Source organism: Alexandromys fortis, unplaced genomic scaffold (genome assembly GCF_014885135.2).
Source record: "Alexandromys fortis isolate MF-2015 unplaced genomic scaffold, M_Fortis_MF-2015_v1.1 scaffold_23, whole genome shotgun sequence".
Classification (NCBI taxonomy): Eukaryota; Metazoa; Chordata; class Mammalia; order Rodentia; family Cricetidae; genus Alexandromys; species Alexandromys fortis.
The window spans coordinates 6,833,674-6,859,952 of record NW_026067907.1 but is presented as its reverse complement, the minus strand read 5'-3'; the positions used below and the strand labels follow the sequence as shown (position 1 = coordinate 6,859,952).

The following is a 26,279-nucleotide window of genomic DNA, read 5'->3' as shown; positions in this document are numbered from 1 at the left end:
CGTGGCAAGTTATAAAAAGGCCAAGCAAGACCCTCAAATCCTGGTAGAATAAATAATCCTTCCATCCAAAATCTCACCCAACCTCGTGGGAGATAACCACCTCTTTCTGCCCGAGTTATGAATGACTAGGAAGCCTTCAAGCGCTCCCTATACACACGTGGTACTTAGCACTCATGAAACACCCACTCCCTTGCTCACAAACTGTCAATAGAGACATTTTGCAGAGGTAGAAACTCAAGGTTTGTATCTAGCTCGTATTTACTCAGTCAGTAAGCGGCACAGCCAGGGGAAGTCAACCTGATCTCGTGTAGACAAGCTTGGCGATCTTTGTGCTATTCCAGAACTAAAATAACGGTTCTCGAACATGGTGTTAACAGAAACAGAATGTTGTCTGGGAGACATCAGGGCAAAGCCTCTTTTATTCTGCTTAAGGTGTTTCTAACCTTAGAAAAGGGGGCATTTTCCACATGGGAGTTTAAAGCAGCCCATTTGGCTGTGGAAGCTGCCTTCTTCTCCTGTAATCCACTTTTGAGACAGGGCCTCTAACTAAACCCGAAGCTCAGTGATTAGCTAGACTGGCTGCTCAGTGAGCCCCTGGGATCCTGTCTTCCACGGTACTGGAATTACAGGCATGCTCTGCCTTGCCCAGATTTTATATGGATGCTAAGGACTTGACTCAGGTCTTCATGCCTGTGGAGCAGGCACTTAAAGCATGGAGATGTCTCATCAGCACCGTTCTGTGGTTTCTGTGTCGTCTGAATTCAGCGCTTGTCTGACACAGCTCACTGGTGATTCTTCGTTCTTATTTATAGGATGTTCTGGGGAAGAAAGGGGGCGCATGAGCTTCTCTCTAGCCTCCTACATCAGGGAAGGACATATCTGTAGTGAGGAGCGGCGGGCTGCTTCCCGCCACCTGGCTAGCTTTACCCGAAATAATTACATGGAAACTATTCTTTTAAATGCTCCTTGGTCCATTAGCTCTAGCCTCTTACTGGCTAGCTCTCACATCTAGATTAACCCATTTTTAATAATCTGTGTAGCCCCAAGAGGTGTGGCTTACCAGGAAAGATCTTAACCTGCATCTGTGTCGAGTGGGAGAATCATGGCGACTGCCTGCTTCGGCTTCTTTCTCCCAGCATTCTGTTCTGTTTACTCCGCCTACCTAATTTTCTGTCCTATTAAAGGGCCAAGGCAGTTTCTTTATTTAACCAATGAAATCAACACAAAACAGAAGACTCCCACATCACGTATCTGCTCTGCCTTTGATTTGGCCGTGACTTATTGCGCCCTCAGCATAGTCAGCCCCAAGGCATCTTCTTTTTCCAGAAGTCTACCTCTTCCAGCTCTTCTTTGCACACACCCCAGCCACTCCTCCATCCCCTCTGCAGTCTAAGCCTTTTCCTGTTACCTCTCTACCCTCCACAGGAGGTGCATCCACACCCTAGCTGCTCAGGCCACAGCCATTGGGTCCCCTCATGGCTTGGCACTGGCCCTGTCCCTTTCTGCCTTCACTTAGCTTTCCCACATTCAGCTGCCACCGGAGTTGCCCACAAATCTCTCTTGGTCGGGGAAATATGCCAGTCCCTGCTCCATAGACTATATAATTCTCCTCTGCAGTCACTCTCCTGACTGTGGAATTACACTTACCTTTGAGGTTAACCCCTGTCTCCCACTCTGACTACAAACTCCATGAAAACAGGTATGATATCCGGTTTGGCTCACACCTGCATGTCTGCTAGCTTTTCCTCACTATAATAGATAATTGAGATCATCAGCCCATAAAGAGAAAAGGGTTGTTTAGCCCCATTGCTTTGGGTCTGTAGCAAGAGAGCATATCTCAGTAGAAACTTGTGGAAATCTGATCCATCCACCTCATCAACAGGAAACTTTGTGTTTGGAGATAAAAGAGTCAGGGTCCCACCATCTCCCTCCAGAGCATCTACCAAGTGACCTCAAGATCCCCTGTCTAGGCCCCACCTCTCAAAGTTTTTACTACTTTCCAACAGTGCCAAGCTGGGGACCAAGCTTTAGCACAAAGATTTTCAAGGAACACTTTCAATCCAAATTACACACCCTACACCCTACATCCCTAGGACCTGGTGTAAGCCTTGCCTTGTAGCAAATACATGGGAAGGGTTTGTGAGTCTGTGTAGGCACATTCTTTATTTAGTGGTGCAGACTTACTAGAATGGCCTTCTGCAAGAAGTATAATCTGGTCATTCTACCCCCATTCCTTCCCTTTGATTCTGTGGACCTGTAGACAGGTGGCTTGGGTCAGAGAAACACTGCAGCAATTACATTTTAGAAATACTCTGTTTCTTTTACTCACTAGTGCAATGCATCAAGTCAGTTACAAGCAGCTGTTTATTTATTTATTTCCAAGGTGGGTGTATGAGTGGTGGGTGCTTATTCAACAGATTCAATATTTTCATAGCTGGGGACACCCTGTTCCCTGTTTCCTTCCTTCTGTTGGCAAGGAAGTTGGATATGAATTACCTTGGAGTATATAAACATGGCATCTCAGACATCAGAACAGCTATGTCTTGGTTGTGGTTTGTTGCTGGAGGATTCCTGTGTTGGAGTTTGGTTTTCTGTGGCACAATGTTGAGAGCTGGTGAGACTTTTCAAAGATGGGCCTTATGGGAATTCTGGTCACAGGGTGGGGGTGTTCCAGACTTCTGCTGGAACAATTTATTCCCTAAACAATTCTCTAAATACAGCCGTGTACATCCCCTGCTGCTGTGGGACAATGGTCTTGTACTGTGAAAAGATTTGTCACTCTTATTGGTTTAATAAAATATTGATTGGCCAGTAGCCAGGCAGGAAGTATAGGCAGGGCAACTAGACTAGGAGAATTCTGGGAAGAGGAAAGATTCAGTCTGCAGTCATCAGCCAGACACAGAGGAAGCAGTTGTGGATACTGCACTTTCTCCATCATGTCTTCCTGTGCTCCAGAAAAACATTTAGGATGTTATAAAAGCATTTGTCTTCATGATGAAAATTGCTAAAGATGGGGTCGGAATGAAGAGAAGAGAAAACTGGTTTACAAAGACAAAGTAGAACATGACTTCAAAAACAGCTTCAGAAAGAAAGGGAGAGGTGGGCAGAGAAGAAAGAAGGAAGAAAGGAATATGATGATACTTCCTAAGACAAAGACATCTGTACACATACATACACATGTGCATTCACATGTGCAGAACACGGCTAAAAACACAGGCAAGGTGGAACAGGATTCTTAAGGGCATCTTAAAAGAGTCATTATTTTAATATAATTGTCTATTAATTCTTTTATTTCATACATGTACACAGTATATTTTGGTCACATTCATCCCCCACTTTCCCCGAAACTTCCCCCGCTCTCAATTCCGTGCCCTCTTTTTGTTAGTTTTAGTAGCTCACTGAGTCAGATTTGTGCTGCCCATATCCACAGAGGGGTGGACCATCCGCTGGAACACCCACCCACCTACCACAGACCACATCCTTCATGAAAACTGACTGACTTTCTCTCTCCCAGCAGCCACCAGCTGTCAAGAGCTCTCAGCTAGGGGTGTGGATTATACAGAGTAATCATTGAGTCCGCAGGAAGTAGTGATGACAAGAGGGACCTGGAGGGACCAAGGCCAAGACACAAGGAGACCTGAGCATGCAAGTTGGCTAGAGAGAAGGATGTACGCGAGAGACCTACAGGCATCAGAAGCAGACCTGAGCATGTATGTGAGCTAGACGGAAGGATGTTTGCAAGGGACCTACAGGCATCAAGTGTTAAAGATCAGTTAGAATTCATCACAGAAGCTCTTAAAAGGAAGACTGAAAGCAAGAGGAATCTAGTGATCATTCCTCAGTAATAGATGCAGAGGAAACAGTTCGGCAGAGTATTTTAAAAAGGTGACAAGCTATGTAAACCTAAAGACTTCAGAACTGTATTTTAGAAATATTAGGCAGCCAGCCAGAGATCAGAGAGGTAGGAAAGAAAAAAATGTATATAGAGGAAGTTGGGGGACAATAAAATAAATTCAGGTTAGCTGGGTGGTGGTGGCGCACGCCCTTAATCCCAGCACTCGGGAGGCAGAGGCAGGCGGATCTCTGTGAGTTCGAGGCCAGCCTGGTCTACAAGAGCTAGTTCCAGGACAGGAACCAAAAAGCTACGGAGAAACCCTGTCTCGAAAATAAAAAAAAAAATTTCAGGTTCGACATCTTAAGAGACTAAATGAGGACATCAACAGAGAAACAGTCCTTAGAAATCGCATCTGTGAAGGAAGGAGCAGCTGCCTATCACGTGTGTGTGTCAAGAGACTTGAAGGGATGCCATGATTGATGGTCTAGGCCAATCACAGGCAGAGGGTGTCTGAGAGCTTCTGACCACTCCATCAGCCTAAGCCCTTGAGTGCCCTGAGTCAGAAATCCTTCTTACAAACAGAACTTCTTTCATGCACAATTAGTTAAAGCTCAGAGAAATTAGGGTTCAACCTGAAGGTCATAAAAAGAAAAACAGCCAGCCACTGGCTCATATCTCTACCTCAGTCTGAAATGGCGATCCTGCCTCCAGGAATCTCAGAATGAGGCTGAACTGAGACCTGTCTTCTCCTCCCTGTCTTATATTCCTCCCTAGTGCTGGGATTAAAGGTGTGCGCCGCCCAGTTTCTATAGCAAACTAGGGTAGCTACTGGGATTAAAGCTGTGTGTTACCACTGCCTGGTCTGTAAGGCTGACCAGTGGGGCTGTTTTACTCTCTGATCTTCAGGCAAGTTTTATTTATTAAAATACAAATAAAATGCCGCTACACTTCTTCAGAGTAAAACATCCCAATTTAGGTCCTCAGAACTTCCACAGTTTACGATCAATCAAACAAACCATCACAGAACCCTTGAAGAAATAAATACCATGAGAGGCTCAACAGAAACAAGGCAAAGCTTCTACATGCTTCCTATATTAAAACTACTAAACTCAAAATACAAATAATTTTATGAGCTGTAGAAATAATAATAGAATGAAATAAATGTTAAACCAAACATAATACTGAGAAGCCCGACTGCATCATTGTACATGCTGTCAATAACACATGGGAACTTTTTTTAGAAAATAAGGCCATAAATTGTGTCAAGCAGGAGCAGAGTAAATTTCACAACCTTAGAATCATACAGACTGTGTTCTCTTTTTACTCTGAGATGAAATTAGAAGGCAAAATTGAATTTTTAAATAATTTTTTAGAAATCAGATAATGTCATAATAGAACCTTTTCATGTATTTTTTCTTTTTTCTTGTTTTTATTGAGCTATACATTTTTCTCCTCCCTTCCTTGCTCCCCTCTCCACTTCTGTCTTCTCCCATGACCCCCATGCTCCCAATTTACCTGGGAGATCTTCTCTTTTTCTCCTTCCTATTTAGATCTGTGTGTGTCTCTCTTAGGGTTTTCTTTGTTGTCTAGGTTCTCTGGGGTTTTGGATTGTAGGCTGGTTTTTCTTTGTTTTATATCTAAAAGCCACTTATGAGTGAGTATATATTATATTTGTCTTTCTGGTTCTGGGTTATCTCATTGAATATGGTTTTTTTTAGATCCATCCATTTGCCTAAGAATTTCAAGACATCATTATTTCTTAGTGCTGAATAGTACTCAATTGTGTAAATGAACCACATATTTATCCATTCTTCAGTTGAGGGGCATCTAGGTTGTTTTCAGGTTCTGGTTATTACAAATAATGCTATGAACATAGTTGAGCACATGTCCTTATGGTATGAAAGAGCTTCCTTTGGGTATATACCCAAAAGTGGTATTACTGGGTCTTGAGGTAAATTGTTCCTAATTTTATAATAGAACCTCTTGATGATAAAAAAAAAAACTGAACAATAATAAACTTTGTGTATACATAGCTTGTGAGATTTTGAAAGTATAGCCATGAAGATTATGTCACATGCATACACAGGAATTTAAAAAGTAGACAATGTATGGCTTTAGTGTTTGAATATGAGAGAAATATCAACTTTGAGTTATTGTATTTAAATGTATCAAAAACAAAAACCTATAAAATTCACAGATAAAGATTAATAGGATTTTTAATAATTATAAAGCAGTAGATACTAAAAAAATAATTCTGAATTGTCATGATCATTTATTTCATGTGATTAAAATGACTTCATCAAATATGAAAAATTCTATAAAATAAGAAAATTCCTGAGCTGGGTATGCTGATGCACATCCATAGTCCTGGCCCCCAGGAGGCTGAGGTGTGAAATCAAGACCAACCCAAGCTACATGGCAAGATCCTATATGGAAAAACCAATGCCTGGGGATGTGGCTTGGTGGTCGATCACTTACCCAGAGTTCATGAGACCCTGAGCTCAACCCCTGGCACTCATAATAATAAGCAAAATATTCCTAGAGATTATAGTTTCTAAATTTGACTCCAGAAGAAAGGAAGTCTCAGATGGTCCTATAATCAGACCTGAGAGCAAAACTAGACAAAGATAATATAGGAAATTAAAGACGATTAACTGGTAACTTGTAGTAAGGGACCCCTTGTTTGTTTTCCCGGATGCCCATTAGCTCTAGCTTCTTATTTGCTAACTCTTACATCTTAATTTAACCCATCTCAATTAATCTGTGCATCACCACGAGGTCGTGGCCTACCAGCAAAGTTGCAGCATGTCTGTCTCTGGTGGTGGCTCCATGGCTTCTCTCTGACTCCTCCTTCTTTCTCCCAGAATTCAGTTTAGTTTTCCCTAGCTCTGTTCCTTCCTGTTCTGCTATAGGCTCAAATCAGTTTCTTTATTAACCAATGGTGTTCCCAGCATACAGAAGGGACTACTACATCAATAACCGTTTGCACAAGCACCATCTTAAAAATTAACAATCAAATCCAGGTTAATATTAAGAAAATGGAAACATATCCAAATTCCCTCTGTCCTAGGAATTCAGAGGACATTAGCACTAGAGCAAATGTCATTTACCACCTATAACAGGATAACTATATGGTCTTTGACTCAGAAAGTATTTGATAAGAATCCACATCTCCTCATGTTGAAGAAAATAAAATGATTCTTACTGAACTCACAACCCGCCGGAGACCATAGACTGATGGGTACCCCCCACCAGGACTCTCCTATGAGAAGCCCAGGAAACACGGGACATTCAGTCGTCAGTCCTACCCGAGCTACACCAGAGGCTTTGGCACAGGACCCTTTATCTCTCCCAGAAACTTGGACATTTCTCCCGCCGTCAGTTGCATGGCGTGGCTCGTCAAAGCCGGTCTTTCCACACGTCCTAGCAACAGAACAACAGGACTCTACTTACTCAGGCAATCTTCCTTACAGGGGATCCGATAAAGCGCGTGCTGGGGATTGATTTCATCTTCTTTGATGAGTTCATTTGCACGATTAGGACGGGCCTCAGATTTTGTGAATGGCACCCTTGCTCTTAGGAGAAGCGTGACAATGCCCTGGTTCCACCCCCTTGAATCCCTCTGGGTAATTTCCAGTCTTTAAAAGTCTGGGCAAACGTAAGTAGAATTAGGAAAACGGACACATGTTTCCTCTCATGACCTGTTTTGAGGGGTTGGTAGTGGGCATGGGTTCACTTCTTTCACACTCTTCCCAGGGCACCTCAGTTCTTAGCGATCCAGTTCCCACTGTGGTTCATCTTTATACATAACCCGCTTTTTGCGTAAGTCACCTGGAAAATTTTCTTTACCTAACACAGGAAACCCTACATGTGTGTACTATAAATGTAATGATATTTCTGGCCCCGTCAGTAAGTCTGAACTGTTTCCATGTGCTGTCACATGAAATCACACATGTTCTACTTTCAGACTTGTTTTTTTTTCTGATGTATATTTAAAGGAAGGATATAGTACTGGTAAGCATGTTTAATGAAGAAATTCTTGCTATCATGCTAGGCTATCCTCCTCGCCAGTATTTGCCGATTGTGTCATTGTTTACGGTCTCTAAGGTGATTGTGTAAGAATGCTGTGTCCAATTTCGTGCCTCAGCATCCTTGTGAATCACCCCACCTAACAGAGAAATTAATTCGACGCTGGATCTTCTCATCAATGGTGCCTCCTGCAAGTTAATTCAAACCAGTTGTCCTCTGGCAGCAACAAACGAGTTATTTGTTGGCCAGTCCAAAGCCATGATCATTGTACTAAAAGAGAAAACAGCTAACGAGAAATCAAAGTAAAGGAGGAGCCTGGAGAGATGGCTCAGTGGTTAAGAATGGTTTCTCTGGACCCCAGTTCAGCTCCCAGCACTCACACTGGGCAGCTCACAGCCACCTGTAACTCCAGTTCCACCGGATCTGATGCCCTCTCTGGGCCTCCTCTGGGGATTCACACACATGTTCCCAGATAACACACACAGAGAAATAAAATAGATAATTTAAAAAAATAATAGTTGTATTATGTAGGAAACCTGAGTAAGAGAAGATTCTCTGTAACACAGTAGTATTATTAAAAGTAAATCAAAATAAAATGAAGCTCGGATTCTTCCAGATGTTGCTAGAAGTTTCTATACTGCCTCAGATTGGGGAGGGGGAGCTGTAAGGTGCTTGTTGAAATAGTAAATGAATATAACTCTTAATGCCAAGAATTGAGAAATTGACCAAGCTTTCAAAGACTGTTAGGAGAGTAAGGAGTCACTTAGATTGATGAAAAGGCTGAAACCACAGGTTGGGGACAGGACCTGGGACTCTGCCAGCTTCTCTTAGACCCTTGTTTTGGGGCACACCACCTCCAATCATTTCCAGTTTTTCTATTAGCTTGTCCAAAATTCATGATCCCAGGAAGGAGCCTATGATAGGCTTCACTGGATCACAGGACTCTCTCTCTTCATAAGTGTGTGAAGTAGAGCTCTCTTCCTCAGAGGGATGGGGGTGGGGTAGGGGATGGTTAGTTTATTTGACATAAGTTAGAGTCATCAAAGAGGAGAGAACCTCAAATTGAGAAAATGCCTCCCTAAGATTGGGCTTCAGGCAAGCCTGTAGGGCATTTTCTTAATGATTGATGGGGGAGGGCCCAGCTCATTTAGGGGAGTGCCATCCCTGGGCATGTAGTTCTGTAAGAAAGCAGACTAAGCAAGCCATTGGGAGCAAGCCAGTAAGCAGCACCCCTCCACAGCCGGCACATCAACTCCTGCCTCCTGGTTCCTGCCCTGTGTGAGTTCCTATCCCGACTTCCTTTGGTGATGAACAGGAATGTGGAAGTGTAAACCAAATGAGCCCTTCCCTCCCCTTGTTGCTTGGTCATGGTGTTTCATCACAGTAACAGAATCCCTAGGACAGGGGGCGATAGTTTAAGAACGGTAAACAAGGATAATGGCGTTTCCTTATACCAACTCCGCCAGGGAAGGCGGATGCTGCTATCAGATGGAGGGAGACGGGAGGCAGAGGTCAAACAACTTCCGTTCACTCCCATATCGAGAGCACCATCCATCCATGCCACACAGCTGATGGACAAGGTGGCACGCAGCCCATCAAGTGAGGAACAAAGTTGTTCATCTCCGCCACAGAATCCTAAACTGGCGGCCATCAGCAGAGTCCAGCTACAGTGAGACCGTTAACACATGACCTGCGGAGGCACCAAGACCTCCAACACTACTTAGATGAACTGTTTGAAAGGGGTGCAGCCAGCAAGGAACACCCTGGGGTGCGCTCCACAGGAAATGCCCTGGGGTGCGCTCAGTGGGGAAAATTCTGAGGCACACTTGACAGGGAAAACTCTGGGGGTGTGCTCGGCGGGGAACACCCTAGGGTGCGCTCGACAGGAAACACCCTGGGGTGCACTCCACAAGAAATACCCTGGGGTGCGCTCTACAAGGAACACCCTGGGGTGTACCTGACAAGAAGCACGCTTAAGTTCAGTAAGAAGTCACTGCTCTTTAAAGTTTGTATGTTCCCTGGATAAAGTTCTTCTGCCTCCGAGGGCAACTCAGACAAGGGTAACTCCTGGGGCCGCTAAACACCAAACATTTCTCCCGCTCCCACCTCGAGGTAAGGAGTGGCACCATTGTCAAGGACTGGACCCTAAAACCTCCGCGCCTTAGTCGCCCTCTGGTGGTCAACCTGTAGAAAACGCAGCCGAAGTTTCACTGCCCTTCCAACAGCCTTCCAACAGCAGAGTCAATGGGTAAAAGGACCGAGTGCCCAAATGACTGTTGGCTTGGCTGCTTTCCACGCTGCTGTAAACAAGAAATGTACCTTATCATGCACAGTGAGTCACTAAAGTCTTGGGGTTGTTGAAGTGGTGTGATGGCGTATGACCGTTGGCAACTTGACGGCATCTAGAATCATCTAGGAGACACACCTGTGGGTGCATTTCCAGAGAGATTTAACAGAGGAGGGAAGATCCTCCCCCGGCGTGTGCAACACCATCCCATGGGTTGGGGTACTAGACTGGACAAAAAAAGGGACCGTGAGCTGAGCACCAGCGTCCACTTCCTGACTGCGCACCCAATGAGCAACAGCCTTGGGTTCCTGCCTTCGTGCCTTCCCTGCCCTCGGACTATACCCTCAACCTGGGAGGCAAAATGAACCATTCATCCTAAAGTTGCTTCTAATCGGGTATTTGGTCATAGCAGCGCGAAAGCAGCTAATCTGGACAACTAGCATGAGCTTCTATGGCTAACACCATTCTGCTTACGTGGTAAGAAATACATAAGCGCTCCGGTTGGGCTTGGCGCAACAACTTTATGGCAGTCTATGTCCAAGTTCACCTCCCAGTGGCAAATATTTACAAACCGATCTGCGGATGGACCCCAAAGCCTCGGGCTTTCAGAACGAAGGGGCAAACAGTGCTGGCTGTTGTTCACCTCATCTTCTCAGGCAAGCACAGTGATCCCATTATCCTGATCCCAGTTTTCTGATCCACCTATTTCGTGATGCTTATTTATAACATCTGAGTGCCCACAGTACTTGGGGTGGTTTCTGGACTGTGGAGCGTAGTGAAGACTTGGTGTCCCCCACCTAGCGAGTTCCAGTAGAGAGCCGACAAGGCAACTTCTTGCCTCAGCGCTGGTACAAGTACCGCTGTCTTCACTTCTCTGCCCCTTGTTGATGAGGGTTCTACACCAAATGGTCCCCAAGCATAGTGCTGAAGGCCAGCTCCCCTAAATGTAAGGGCTTCTAAACGTGTTAGAGATGGTTCACGCAGGGAGAGTATGTGCCGTGGGTCATCACAAAATCTATGAGAGGGCATTGTGTCTTAAACAGAAACACCCAGCTTAAAGCAAATCAAGCAGGGCTAGAGAGGCAACTCAACTGATGAAGGGTTTGCTGTGTAAACTGGGTTCCCCAGCACACTGTAAAAGCTAGGCATGGTCTTGCGTATCTATAAGCCTAGCACCAGCCAACTGCTGAGCTCTGGGTTCAGTGCAAGACCCTGTCTCAAAAGATAAGATGAAGAGCAGTAATGGAAGTCTGTGAGTCGTCATTCTCAGCCTACACACACACACACACACACACACACACACACACACACACACACATGTGAACACATACATATGTACACACACGCGCACGTGCGCCATTCTTCAGAGAGGTGGAGGAATGATCGTGTACTGACTGGCTGATGGAAATGCTGTGACTGATACAGACATGTGAACACATATACACACACACGTGAACACATCCATATGTACACACACACACACACCACTCTTCAGAGAGGGAGAGGAGCGACCGTGTATTGACTGGCTGATGGGAACGCTGTGACTGACACTCACAGGAACCTAACCCTGTCCTCCCTCGCAGGAGTAGCCCCTCAGGACTTGCTAACACAATGTGCACAGCAAATGCGCTGATCGTGATTACCATGGAAAATGAGAATTTGCTGCCCTTCGCTTGCTGAGAGTTTACAATCAGAGAAAAGATGGCCGGCCTATCCTGCTTTGTTTTCAAGCTTATACTAAAGGGAAGTTCCTGGGGATCGTCCTACTTCAAAGCTTAGTCTTTAGCCCTTACAAAGATCGGCGAGTGTGTCCCAGCCTCTGAGAGCACAGCCCTCGCCTCCCTGACTTCCTCCAGGATATTTCCACTTGAATATTCTGGTATAGTAGCAGCATTCAAATGAAAGGTACCCTATATAATTTTCTATGTCGTCAGCCAAACCCTACCCTACAACCGTTACCTCTTCCTACTTCTGCCAGTGGTCTCGCTCTAGAAAACTTCAGACATAAAACCTTGGACATGCTCCTGCCCTCCTCAGTCAGCCCATTCTGTAGGTTAGGGTAAGTTTTGCCATCCTACATCACCCCTCACAGATGGCATACACCAACCCCAAATGCCCTACGGCGGATCAGATGAGCGCTTCCACTAGCTTGCTTTTGTCTGTTTTTCTTGGGCAATCCCGACTTTTACAGGCCTTTTGTCTCCTAACTTGTGTCTTGTGGGTCTTTCAAACCCACCACTTTCAAGCCAGCTCTATTATCTACTACTCCTGTTCTCCCCATGTTCCTGAGTGGGGTGGTTAACTACCCAGCATCCTCCTACCACCACCGATTAGTACAGGAGGAGTGTTTTAAAGTTCTGCGAGATGCTTGCGGGTAAAGACTAACTTTAGACGTGCCATTACTTCACACCACTGTGCCTTGAAACCGGTAAGAAGTGATCATCCAGGTTCTTTAGCTGCTAATGCATTGCACATTCACTCTTCGTGACAGTTCTGTGAGTTCCCCTCACTATTTCCATTGTTCGGGTGAGGAAGTTGGGGCGCAGACACTGCCCTTGTTAGTGCTGCCGTTTTCAGCTGCCAATAAATTGAATCAATCTGGTCATAATAGACTTCAGGGGCCTTCGGAGACTAGAAGCATCTCCGGAATTGATAAAAATAAAGATTTTTATGGAGAGGTGTAGTACTGCAGTCTAGGTGTAAAATATTCCTACAGAGTTAGAGTCACGATGAGGTCTTTATTTTGGCTTCTACGGCATATCTGTAGTAGCCTAGAAACAATCAGACTTAAACCAGAAGCAAGCTGGCCTTAGCAAGACAAGAGCACAGATGACCAGGCTACCTGAGCAGCCTTGCAGGTTGCCATTGGCACACCTTGCCCAGCTCCAGACACTGCAGAGCCTCAAATCTGACCACGTCCTTAATATTGTGTGTGTGTGTGTGTGTGTGCGCGCGCGCGCGTGTGTTCCTATGATGTCTATAGATAATTACTAGGTGAAGATAGATAAATTATAGGTAGGTAAGTGGATAGATATAGTTAAATGAAATAATATATTATTGATAGATAATTGGTAATTCGTAGATAGATAATTGATATGTAGACCAATAGCAAGATATATGACTGATAGGCAGGTGATATATGATATATAATTGATAGATATACATACATAAACATGATTGATAAGTAGAGGATAGATAACTGATAGGTAGATGATAGGCAAATAGATAATTGATAGGTAAGTGACTAATAGATAATATATAGGTAGATGATAAATAAATAATAGATAGAGATAGATGATGGATGGATAAATAGATAGACAGACAGACAGATGATAGATAGATGATAGCTAGATAATAGATAGATAGATAGATAGATAGATAGATAGATAGATAGATAGATAGACCATTTCCCCAGAGATTCTGCTTTCCTGGATCCTGGCTAATACAGGCGCTTGCTAGCATCATCACTGCCAACCTCTGCCAGCATCAATTCAGGTTTCTAAAGCTCTGTCCAAGGCCACGCCCACTGCATCAGTCCACGCTTCTGAAGCCCTGTCCAAGGCCTTGCCCTCTTGAGATGCTTTTCTCTTTTCTCTTGCCTTCATGACCAGGAGAGAAATACTTTCCAAGCTACAAATAAGGAAGTGAGACAGAAATCTCTAAGAAGCCGGGGTTGGCACACCCACCCTGCATTCTGAGAGTTAGACAAGGAGTAGCTGGCTAGGAATGAAGTCCGTTGTCCTTACTTATCCTCACAGGGGGTCAATGCCCCTCAGAGTTGGGAATTATCGGGGACTCTGTAAATAGGACACGTTTGTGTTGTCAAAAACTAAACTCCTGATTCCTTTGCTTTTGAACCGCTGACCTGCCTTGGCTTTGTCAAGGAAACTGCTCTGATTAGCTCTAGCCAGCCTTGGGTTGGAGATTACAGGGCCTCAAGGCAGCTTAAAGTGAAGCAAGTCAAATCAAAGCCCCAAAGGAGGGTGTGATTTTTGCACAGGATTTTTCTTCTTTATTAGCTTAACCAACTCTTTTTAACCTCCCTAAGGGCCCAAGGTATTAGGGTTTTCACACAAGAATACACATGCATGCTGGCTCCTTCCCGAACCGTAAAAGTTTAATAAGACAACCATCACAGGGTGCATTCTTGGAGCTGTGTTTCCCTATGTCCTGTGCGTCTAGGGGCAGATGTCATGGTCTTCAGGCAAACCTTTATTTTCTGAGCCTCTCTAGGTTTCCTGCTTTGATACTCTGTTCTAACCGGATGAGGAAGGCACACTTCCGCTCCTTACCATGGAGACTTTCCTGAGTTCTAGGATGCCTAGATGGGGGTGAGGCTTTGGGGAAAGTGTCTTTATCCCTCACCTCCTCTGTTCCCCCATGTTCCTGAACTACCCCACCCTTCTTACTTGACAGTGTCTTCCATGAGTTTTGGGCCAAACCTAAGGACACAGGGCCCATTTGGTAGTTTTAGCACCCTAAAGGTGTGCTGGGCTCAGAGCCAGCCTACTGCCTGTCTGAACAGTGTTTGGGGTGGGGACAGGGGGAGACACTGAGTTGAAAGGAGGAGCTAGAGGACTTTAAACAGTGTCCTGCCCTCTGTGACATTTGGCTTCCTCTCCTCTGTGTCTGACATCTTCCAGGCTGTCTAGCAGGGGACTCTCCGGGATCTTGGCATTGCTGGGAATAGTCCCACATAGAATACACAGGTCCATATGTCCCGCGGTTTCCACTACATCCTAAATTATACTCCACAGAAGCATATCCTGCAGCGAAGATTTTCACATAGGCAAATTATTGCTATGAGAATGTCACTGCCAGGTATGAACAGGAAGGAAGCAAAGAGGGAGCAGGCTAGGTCAAGGTCAATCTCACTGAAAAGTCCTATGGAGGCAGCCAAGCCTGAGAAGCCCAGGGAGCCCTGTGGGACATATGGATTCCCCAGATGCCCCGTCGGGTGTTCCCATGGCTGTCTCAGGACATGAGGCCATGAAGGAAGCCTTTTAGGTGTTGAGTGTAAAGAAACGGGGAAGGAGTTCCCAGGGGCATCAATCAGAGCCTGGGCATTGGCAGGTGTGCCACGCACCCTCCACCAGACTGGGAAAACTCGGAAGCAGGCAGGGAGGGGCCTGCAACCCGAGGCTCGGGGCCGGGGTACTGGAGACTATGTGTGCACAGCAAAGCTCAGAGAAGAAAGAGCTGCCACAGACTTCAAACAAGGTGTGCACACCTCCGGTTCACTGACGTTCTTCAAGGGGGGATGTCAAGCATGGTGTAACTTTATGAGAAATGGCTTCAGGCCAAGAGTTGATCAAATGTAAAAACATCACATGATGTAAGGAGTGACTGAGGGTAAACATGAGCATCCGTTGTCCAGGCCAGGACTCAGGGAAGAGAAGAGATTTTAGCTGAAACTCAAGTTGTAGGGAGTCAGTGTTCAGGAGTCTGCTGTGGATCTGATGTTTAATCTGGTTTGTATGTCACCCACTTTAAGGGGGAAAATGACCCGATAAAGAGCTTGAGGCTGGCAAGATGTTCCCGTGTGACCATCCCTGCAATGTAACCACAGGCAGCTGAGCTTAGATCCCGAACACCCACATAGAAGGCAGTCCCTGCGGCAAACCCCTGTAACCCAGACCTGAAGGAGAGAGAGCAAAGACCGGCAGGTGTCCAGAACTCGCTGGCAGATCAGCTTAGCCAATCCGCAGGCTCTAGGTTCAGTGAGAGAGCCCATCTCAAAACAAGAGTGACAGAAAGATCTCTGGCCTCCACAAACACATGCACATACATTTGGGAATTCTTTCCTTTGTTTTGAGTGTTTTAAAAGCAGCACTGCTTCCAGACAGGCCGGAAAAGAGACCATTATTTCTGGCGGGAAATGCCCTTTTCCTTCTTGAGAGCAGTGATTCTCAGCGCGGCCAGTGAGAGCCCCAAAGCAGGGCCTCTGCCTCGCCCTGGCCAGAAATGCAGGTTTTCAGGCCTTGCTCCAACAGACTGAATCTGAACAGTGATGGGCAGCCCAGAAGTCTGTGTTTTCAAGGGCTCCCAGGTGATGCCCAAACACACTGAAGTCTGAGAAAAAGCTGTTAGAAAAACTGATTTAGGAAGACAGGCTAGGGACGGCTCTTCCGAGCAATGGAGATATTCAGTACAATATTGTCGTGATGGCCAGGCACATCTGTCCCAGCGGCTCCAAGAGTGACCCTGAGTGAAAACCATGGCTCTGGGTGACCAGGCCACACAGAGGCACTTTCATATCCTGTGGTAGCACGCTGCTCACTGTGGTGCGCGCCACAGAAGAAGTTGTGCCTGGGGTAGGAAGGAGATCAACATTTCATAGTCTCAATTACTGTCTTACTGTGAGCTTCAACCTGCTCCGAAAAGTAAATCCCGATGGTTTTTAAGAACACGCATGCAGAAAGAAATGTCAGAAGTGACCTCAAACCCATCATTCCGGAAAATCCATCGGCGTTAATGATCTGTGTATATTACTTCTCTGACTTGATCCACGTGGGTCACAGCCACCCTGGTGTCTACACAGAGGGGTGCATACATACAGGTCACAGACATCCTGGTGTCTACCCACAGGGTGCATACATACAGGTCACAGCCACGCTGGTGTCTACCCACAGGGTGCATGCATACACAGTCATCCTGGTGTCTACCTACAGAGGTGCATACGTAGCGGTCACAGCCATGCTGGTGTCTACGCACAGCGTGCATACAGGTCACAGCCACCCTGGTGTCTACCCACAGGGTACATACATACAGGTCACAACCATCCTGGTGTCTACCCACAGGGTACATACAGGTCACAGCCATCCTGGTGTCTACCCACAGGGTACATACAGGTCACAGCCATCCTGGTGTCTACCCAGAGGGGAGCATACATATGAGTCACAGCTGTAGTGGTTTGAACGAGAATGGCCCCTATAAGGTCATATATTCAAATGTTCACTTCCTAGTTGGTGGGCTGATTAAGGACTAAGAGGCCTTGGTGGCCTTGCAGAAGGAGGTGCAACCTTGCTGGGGGTGATGTGGCTTTATAGGAGGAGGCATGACCTTGTTGGAGGAGGTGTGGCCTTGCTGGAGGAGGTGTGGCTTTGTAGAAGGAAGAGGTGAGTCCTTGCAGTGGGTTTTGGCTTTAATCTTTAAAAAACTCACACCAGGCAGAGTCTCTCAGTTCCTCTCCCTCTGCGCAGTTCCCCCCCTCCCCACCATCTTCCCCTGCCTCTGCCTCTGTCTTGTGGTTAAGATAGAAGCTCTCAATGATGGCCCTGGCACCGTGCCTGCCTGCTTGCTGCCACACTCCCTGCCTTGATAGTCAAGGTTTAACCTTGGAAACTGTAAGCAAGCCTTTAATTAGTGCTTCCTTTTCTAAGTTGCCTGTGTTATGATGTCGTGTTTCTTCCCAGCAATAGAAATAAGGCAACTGCTCTTCTTGCTGGCTAAACAGGACACTTCTAGTGTCCCACCGTCGCATAGGGGGCTGCAAGGCCAGCCTTGTACCAGCTCCTCCACGCGCTTAGTTGAGTAGCTACTTTGCAAATCTTATGCCCAGATTGGATGGGCCAAGCTCCACATGGGAGCCAGGCTGGAATGCAACCTTTTTGCTCCCTCTGTCTTCCGTGGTGATTTACACAGTGTCTTAAGTGACTGGGGGCTGAATAGGTCTTAGTTTCTATTGCTGCGACTTAGCACGGGACCAAAATAAAAAAGTTGGGGAGAAAAGGGTTTATTTGGCTTACATTTCAGCACTGCCGTTCATCACTGAAGGAAGTCACAGGACAGGAACTCAAACAGGGCAGGATCCTGGAGACAGGAGCTGATGTCGAGGCCATGGAGGGGAGCTGCTTACTGGCTTGCTCCTCGTGGCTTGCTCAGCCTGCTTTCTTATAGAAACCAGAATTACCAGTCCAGGGATGGCACCACCCACTATGGGCTGAGCCCTTCTCCACTGATCAGTAATTGAGGAAAATGCCTTGCAGCTGATCTCGTGGAGACATTTCCTCAAGTGAGGCTTATGTTAAGTTGACACACAAAACCAGCCAGTACAAATAGGAACGGCCCCCATAGACTTATAGATTTGAATGCTTGGTCACCAGGGAGTGACATTATTAGGAGGCATGGCCTTGTTGGAGTAGGTGTGGCCTTGTTGGAGGAAGTGTGTCACTGGGGTGGGCTTTGAGGTCACAAAAGCTCAGGTCAGGCCTACTGGCTCACTGTCTCTTCCTGCTGGCTGCTGACCCAGATATAGAACTCTCAGCTCCTTCTCCAGCACCATGTCTGCCTGCATGCCACCATGCTTCCTGCCGTGACGATAATGGACTAGACCTCTGAAATTGTAAGCCAACCCCAAGTAAATGCTTTTTTTTTTAAAGAATGCCATGGTCATGGTGTCTCTTCACAGCAATAGAACACTAAGATAGCTTCATGTTTTCTCCACCTTCTCTTCCTCTCCTCTCTCTCTCTGAAAAAAAAAAAAAACCTGCCTACACTTGCCTCCCACTGACTTATTCCCATCCCTTTGCCCTGGGACAGACAGGATTCTGTGAGAAAGAAATAGGTTAAATAAGTAAATAACTCTCCAGTTTCTAAACTACATTCCTGTATTTTTTTCCTCATCTCCCAAGAAAAACTTGTGTATTGCCCTATGGAAAAGTGGCCTGCAATCTTCTCTGTCCCCACTGAGCCCCGAGGCAGGTCTTGTTTTCATCCAACTCAAAAGTTGTAGCAACCGGGAATTGGGGAAGGGCACACCTTGGCCACTTCCTCTTTGTGAAGAGGGAAGACTTGTAGGTTATAACTCAGTGGCAATGCTCCAGCCCCGACACCACAAGGCAGGGGGAGCTACGGAAAGAAAGGTGCCGGCTGTGGAGTCCGGTGTCTGAAGTCCCAGCTCCTGGAAAGCGTAGGTGCTGTAATCACCCTCTGCTGAAGACCTGCCTGGCTACACAGCAAGTTCCATGCTTGCCGGGGGACATAGCAAAACTCAGCCAGATGGGGGAGAGGAAGGGGGGGGAAGATAAGGAAGGTGGGAAAGGGGGAGAAAGGGGGATCAAAGGAGAGACTGAAGCTTGAGGCAGAAGCAGAAGAGACTGGCAGAGGTGGGGTGGGAGGGAGATGGCCGCCTTACAAGGACCACCTTTTACCTGGCTCCACCTTTCCTCGCCTGGAGCGGGGATTATATCAAATACGCTTGACGGGATACACACCAAATTGTGCTTCCAGAAGTCCTCAGGCCTTTTCCGTTTCTTTACAGCCTCAAACAAAATCCCATTTCTGCTGCAGTGGCTGCAGGCCACAATAAATATACCACCAGCAACTTGCAGCTCCTCGTGCTTCTGCACTCCCTGGGCCAAATTTAATCAGAGAGAACAGATTAGCAACCCTCTTCCCTACAAAGGACTCTTTCCTGTGACCAGCTAATTTGGATGCAGGGGAACTCCCAGGGAAATAGCGACATAAGTCTGAAATTGAAAAGGGATCCAAATTCAACCACATACTTTCCATTCCTCTGCAGCAATGACAGTAATAAATGCCAAAGAGTGAGAGAGGGAGGGTGGGGGTGGGGAGAAGGGAAGGGAGGAAGAAGAGAAAGAGAGAGGTGGGGGAGGAAAGAGAGAGGAAGGGAGGGAAAGCGGGGAGAGGGGAAGGGAGGGGGAGAGGGGAGAGGGGAGAGGGGAAGGGAGGGGGAGAGGAAGAGGGGAAGGGGGAAGAAGGAAGGAAGAGAGGAAGGGGAGAGGATAGCAGGAAGGAGGGGGAGAAGGAGGAGAAAAGAAAAGAAAGGGAAGAGATAAAGAGGGGTGGAGATGGGAGAGGAGGGGGTGATAAACAACATTCACCCTGATGGTCTATGTTCACAGGCGTGGTCCTAGCCCCTCCTCCCACTCCACAGACCTCGCCTGCTTTATTTCCTCTTATTACTCCCTCTACAGCGAGACCTTTGAACCGGCTTCCCTGAACCTCCCGGTCTGGGATCTTCTTTGTCATCTAGTAGGGCATCTAGTTGTCAAGCCCACTGAGGGGTCATGGGAACTAATAATCCTCACTTGGTCTCCAGCTCTGACTCTGAGTCCTACGAGAGGGAACTGCGTTCTGATGTTCTCAGGGGCTCAAAGCAGGTTCTTGGGGTCTCCCTACGCCCCTCACCCTGGCCATTTTGTACTGTGACTTGGCACCAACCCCTGACAAGAGATAAATCCACCACTTCCATCACTGCAGAATTAGGTTTGGTCATGTGCATCAGGGCCAGTGGGACACGGCAGAGATGGTACCTGAGGCACCCTGGTTCAAGCAATGGAACAGAGCCCAGGTGGGTACCAGAGGACAGGTCACGCCCCAGGAGACACCAGACAACACTGGACACAGTTTGAGGAGCCATTGTAATCACATAGAAAAGACCAGCAACCCAGTGCCTGTGGGTAAAGGGAGAATCGGGAGATGGCACAGGCTGGTTGAGTGGATGGTTTCAGAGTAGCCGTGCAGGGCAAGGGGCATCTTTGGTTTCAGGAACTCCATGGCCTTTGAATATGCATTTCCTTTGGTTGTAGACATGGATTCTGTTAGATCAAGATGAATAGGGATAACATGAAAATAAAAGAGAGAAGCCAGACCTCGACAGGGTGCCCTCTATCAGAACAGGACAGGCAGCAATCTCTCATCAGGAGTGAAGACTGTGCACCAAGGTGTGGTGTGTGTGTGTGTGTGTTTACACATGTGTGAGCATGTGTGTGTGTATGTGTACGTGTGTGTGCTCATGTGTGTGAAGGTTTTATAGAGAATAAAAGGGAACTTTGGGGGTGAAAGATTCCATCTACAGATCTGTCCCCTGCAGCCTCAAGGTTGTAAATACCAGTGAGGTTAGCATGTTGATCTCAGAAGCTGCTCGTGCTAACCGCCTGCAGAAGATGATAGCAGCAGGCCCGAGATTCTCGGCTCACCTGGGACTTTTAGGTCATTAACCCTTTATGTTGACTTCTGTAGGCCCAGAGATTTGACTTCAAAGGACACTCCAGATTCAGAAATGACCAGCCAAAGTTAGGATGCACCAGAGGCCTGTGTTTGGAGGTGGGTCAGTGTTCATAAAGTCTCAGTGTTCAGACAGAGCCGGGAATACCCAGTTCTGTCCAGAGTCCAGGTAAGTGTTGTTCACGATCTGAAAATCCCGTACTATACACGAAACTTCCCCCACCACACTGCACTGGTCTCCCAGGTGAGTGTGTACACACACCTGTGCACACTTGCAGGCTTGCCCACGCAGGTCCAGGTTCAACAAGCACAACAGCGCTCGTGTGGCCAAGGTACTATTGGTGAGTTACCCACCAGGGACCAGCAGCACCCTGACCAAGTGTTATGGGGGCAGACTCTGAGGGGCAAGCTGGGCTGCACAAGTTTTCCTTGGGGTCCTCGCACACGAGCCCCCCAGGCAGAGTGTTATGAGACACCCTCCTCCTGAGGCTCACATGAAGAACAGACAGGCCACTTCTGGAAGACAGGGGCACTGCCCACAGCTGGGCAGATCCAGATCTAGAGACTGGGAATGGCTCGTCTCCCCACAGGACTCTAGAATACAGTAACTGGTGACAAAGGATGACATTCTATACTGTCCGTCTGTGCCTTGCCGCACTATTCCTGGGGCCCAAGAAAAGACACCTCTATGTACGGTAGATATCTCCATGTGCTGAACTTCATAGCCAGCCTAGGGTCTCTCTACCTCCAGCCATTAGATGGCATTCCTACTTCTGCACCATTGTGCTGGAGGACTTTGCGCCCACACCCAGGGGACCTGCCCCCTCCGTGCTAATGGGCCCATTCACCAGCCCTAAAATCATCTCTCCTCCGTCTGCAGGTGGAGTCCTTGCTCACTCTCCCCTAGGAAGGGGATCTCTTGACTCTGGCTGTCTGAACCTTCTTGGAATTTTCTTTGTGTGCCCTCCAAGCACCTACATGTCAATATAATTTTCTATTCCCCCCCCCATGTCTATTGTCAGTTTATTTTGACAAATTCAATTACCGAAACTTCAAAGGGGACGGGAAAGTCCCCTTCCGCACTCACTGCTAGCTTCTGCTCGGTGCATCAGAACACTGACAAGACCAAACACGTAATTATGTGTTTTTCCTGGACAAGATCTCATTACCCATTTTATGCTGTTGAGAGAAGTGGTGTTGGACTTGAATTGACATGCTCAATTATTTCATTTTTACTCTAATAAGACATAATTAGGGGCTGGAGAGGTGGCTCAGAGATTAAGAGCACCGTGGCCTCATGATCACCGGTAACTCCAGGCGCCATCTTCTGGCCTCCTTGGGCATTGCATCCACAGTGTACTTTCCTACAGGCGCTATCTTCTGGCCTCCTCGGGCACTGTAGTCATAGTGTACTTAAGGCAAACCACTCATGAACATAAAATAAATATAAACAAATCTTAAAAATACACACTTGGGCTGAAGAGATGTCTCAGGTATTAAGAGCACTTGTTCTTGCAGAGGGCCTGGGTTCGATTCCCACATGGGAACTCACAACTATCCATAATTCCAGTTCCAGGGGATCAGATGCCCTCATGGGCACCAGGTACACACACGATTGTTGGGGAACATTAATTTCAGCTGTGTGACTTTTGTTTACTCTACATTTGTCTAACTCTGTGGAGCTGTGTTACTGCACCTGTCTAAAACACCTGATTGGTCTAATAAAGAGCTGAACGGCCAATAGCAAGGCAGGAGCAAGGACAGACAGGGCTGGCAGGCAGAGAGGATAAAAAGAGAACCAAGAACAAGGAGAGGAGGGCATCAGAGGCCAGACACACAGCGACACAGCAAGCCATGGAGGAAGAAGTAAAGAAAAGTCTACAGAAATAGAGAAGGTTAAAAACCCAGAGGCCAAAGGTAGTTGGGAGAATTTAGGTTAAGAAAATCTGGCAAGAAACAAGCCAAGCTAAGGCTGGGCGTTTATAACTAAGAATAAGCCTCTGTGTGTGATTTATTTGGGACCTGGGTGACAGTCCCCCCCCCCAAAAAAAAAAGCCAAAAGAGTAAAATACCTCACACAATATTTTGGCATTCCATCTTGGGCCTCGAAAATCCACCTGGAGCTTGAGAAAGCTGCGGGGGTGGGGGTGGGGGGAACGGCTTCTTTAAGAATGTGCATGCTGGCGAGCCCTTGAGCAGCCAGAATGAAAAGTGTAACAACAACAACAAAAAAAAAGAAATAAAAATGCCTGCCACAGCGCCAACATCCGCATTCTAGAGTTCTAGAAAGGTTTAATGCAGTTCTCGGTCATGAACCTCCAAACAGGCTACCTGCTTTAGGCTTGGTTTTCACGACCTGACCGAGAGTGGGCAGGGCCACTCCATAGATCACCAGGAGGATCCAGGTGTAGCCTAACAGTCGAAGGTTTGCTCCAGTGGTCAAAAAACAAAACAGTAAAAGAGGTCCAGATGGAAAATCCTCTAAACAGGTTCCATTGTGTTTTACAATGTGTGTAGGCTTAAGAAAGAAAGAAAATGGGTAGAGGCAATCATAGAGAGAAATAAGTAGATTAAAAATAATAAAGTGTTTAAAAAGACAGTAAAGTATTATAAAAGGAAAAAGCCATGTAAAGATGGTAAATACACAGGTTGTCTGAATCCTGTATGTTATTGTATTGATTTTGAATTTTTGTATATTGATATAAATTTAAAGTTATTTTTGCTACACTATATATGTGTGTGTTTCTACTCTTCTCTAAAGGGTTTTTTGTATACTGATACCAATTTAAGGTTATCTTTGTTACAACATATTTTATATGTTTTTGCTCTTGTTTAAGGTATTGTACCTGGGCCCGCTGCCTGCCACCACATGGCCCGCTACCACCATTTGGGACCTACAGCATTTCTGCTGCCTACTGCCACAGGAATCTTGCAGCATTTTTTAAAAAAGAATATTAGTACCTATGCAGTTCATTTAAAAATCTAAGATAAAATTCTAGTTTTTAAAAGCTCTGGGTGACTGTCCAGACAGTCAGATGTCTCTGTCATTTCTAGAGTTTTTAGAAGTAATTTGCAATGCACTTTTTGTTTATTTAAATAATATTATATCCTCTGGTGCTTTTGATGGAGTTGAAGACTAGATAGTTATAATTGACATTTTCCTTAAATATGATAGCAAGTAAGTTAGGTATAAAATTTTGGAATTCCTGAGATAGGATAGATTACGGAGTATTTTCTTTAAATTTACCAGACACAAATGAATTGGAATTTCGTATACTGTGAATGAAATCTTTACTTGATAATTGTTCTTTTTGTACATGGTCTTACTATGTTAAAGTTAAATTTTTTCACTTTTGTTTAGAAAGAAAAAGGGGGAAATGTTGGGGAACATTATTTTCAGCTGTGTGACTTTCGTTTACACTGCATCTCTCTAACTCTGTGAAACTGTGTCACTGTACCTACCTAAAACACCTGATGGTCTAATAAAGAGATGAACAGCCAATAGTGAGGCAAGAGCAAGGATAGGTGGGGCTGGCAGGCAGAGAGGATAAAAGGAGAAACTAGGAGAAACAGGAGAACAAGGAGAGGAAGACACCAGGGGCCAGCCATCCAGCTACACAGCAAGTCACAGAGAAAGAAGTAAAGAAAGGCATACAGAAGCAGAGAAAGATAAAAGCCCAGAGGCAAAAGGTAGTTGGGATAATTTAGGTTAAGAAAATCTGGCAAGAAACAAGCCAAGCTAAGTCTTGGTGTTCATAACTAAGAATAAGCCTCTGTGTTTGATTTATCTGGGAGCTGGGTGGTAGTCCCCCCAAAAAGTCAAAAGAGCAAAATATCTCACACAACACATGATACACACACATACATACATACAGATAAAACACCCACACAAATAAAATAAATAATTCCAAGAAAATTGAATACATAATTATAAATAAATGTCAGACAACTTAGGTTGATCCCCTTCTCTGAAGACTTAGTTATAAAAATATCTGAAAACCAAAGCCTTGTTATAGGCCTGGGCACATAGCTCAGTTGGTAGAATGCTGTCCTGGGAGGCACAGTACCCCAAGTTTGATCCCCAGCAGCGTAAAGGGGGCGTGGAAGTATATATCTGAAGTCCTACCACCTCTGAGGTGGAGGCAGGGAGATCAGACATTCAAACTCATTCTTGTCTATGAAGCAAGTTCAAGGCCAGCCTCGAACACCTGGAATCCTGTCTTTAAAAGAATTATCCAGGCATGGTAGCTCATGCTTGTAGTTAAACACTAGAGAAGATGAGGCAGGGGGATTGCTACAAGCTTGAGGCTAGCTTGGGCCACATAGTGTGATGCAGGTTAATCTGGGTCAAAGTGAAGCCCTGTTTCAACAGTAAAGAAAGAAAGGAAAGGAGGGAGGGAGGAAGGAGGAAGGGAGGGAGGAATTCCTAAAGCACCGTGGGTAACTGGGCTGTGTGCGGGAGACCACGTTTGCCTACATTTATCACAACGCATCATTAAAACTATTGTCTTATTATTGCTTATTGTTGTTAGTCTCGTAACTGCCCTAGTTTATGAATTAAATCTTGCCATGCATGTGTAACATAACATACACAGGGTTGGGACTGCCTGAGACTTCAGGCATACGGGGTGGAGCAGTGCCTTGGCATTTGTCTAGGTGAGGTGGTTTCTGTACCACTGTCACTAGAATTCAGTTGGTAAAACTAATCTGAAGGGCTGGGCTGTCTCTCGATGTCTAACGCAACACAGGGCACACTTAACACCGGCTTCCAAACACCGGCTCCTGTTGGTGCAGGAAGCCCCCGCTTCCAGAATCTCTTAAGACTGAATTGTTGTATTTAGCACCGTTGTAGCCATGAACACCAACACAGATGTGTGAGCAGAACTATAGAGTCTCGTCTTTGACTGGGAATCAGTCACCTTCACAATATAGAATCTGATTATATTTATTAGGTGGCCACCAAACCTCAATCAAACAATATTCTGATTCTCCCAAATTTATTACAGTGGTCAGCTGGAAAAATTCTGTAATCATAGACCTTCCTGCTTTCAAATATTCCTATCTAACCTATTCATTGGCGCTTCAGAAATGTCCATTGCAGTTCAGGGACTGGCCACCAGAGGGAAACAGAGTTCCAACTTGAGAAGGGAGCGCCCC

The 26,279-nt window shown here is 46.0% G+C and overlaps 1 long non-coding RNA gene across 2 annotated transcripts in view; it reads left to right on the top strand.

The window, feature by feature from the left end:
* Positions 1-25,473, top strand: part of LOC126497668 (uncharacterized) — a 33,676-nt gene extending 8,203 nt beyond the window's left edge. The window contains exons 1-3 of one of the 2 annotated variants that reach the window (XR_007590661.1): positions 18,399-18,495; positions 21,138-21,221; positions 23,960-25,473. This is a non-coding gene — a long non-coding RNA (uncharacterized lncRNA). Of the gene's footprint in view, positions 1-18,398; positions 18,496-21,137; positions 21,222-23,959 lie in introns of those variants that run through there. The other variant, XR_007590662.1, reaches the window with a different exon arrangement.
* The last annotated feature ends 806 nt before the right edge of the window (positions 25,474-26,279 follow it).